Source organism: Oryx dammah, unplaced genomic scaffold (assembly GCF_014754425.2).
Source record: "Oryx dammah isolate SB20612 unplaced genomic scaffold, SCBI_Odam_1.1 HiC_scaffold_25, whole genome shotgun sequence".
Taxonomy (NCBI): Eukaryota; Metazoa; Chordata; class Mammalia; order Artiodactyla; family Bovidae; genus Oryx; species Oryx dammah.
This window is the reverse complement of record NW_024070209.1, coordinates 102,548,505-102,548,913: the sequence shown is the minus strand read 5'-3', so window position 1 is coordinate 102,548,913 and position 409 is coordinate 102,548,505.

The following is a 409-nucleotide window of genomic DNA, read 5'->3' as shown; positions in this document are numbered from 1 at the left end:
TTTCGGGGGGGGGTTCCTCTGACACAGGTCCAGCCCGGAGGGTGCACCCCCAACGCCCCCCCCCCGCCACGGTGAGTGCGGGGGAGGGGCTGGGCGTCAGCCTCGCTTCGGGGGCTTCTGGGGCCTGGGAGGCCCCTTCTTCCACCTGGTTGGAGGCCCTCCCGCCTTTGTTTGGCAGGTGACCCCTCCTCCCTTCGATGGTCCTCTGCCTTTTCTCTGGGCCAGACCCAAGGTGCCTCGGCCACTTCTTCAAATGGGCCCCCGGGGGGTGCTTCTCTGCCCACTTTGGCAAGGCCATCCCCCACATGAATTGAGGCAAGTAGGAGGGTGGAACAGCTTCAGGCAGGGCCTGAGTGTGTGTGTGTGTTGGGGGTTGGCTGTGTGTGTGTGTGTGTGTGTGTGTGTGCTG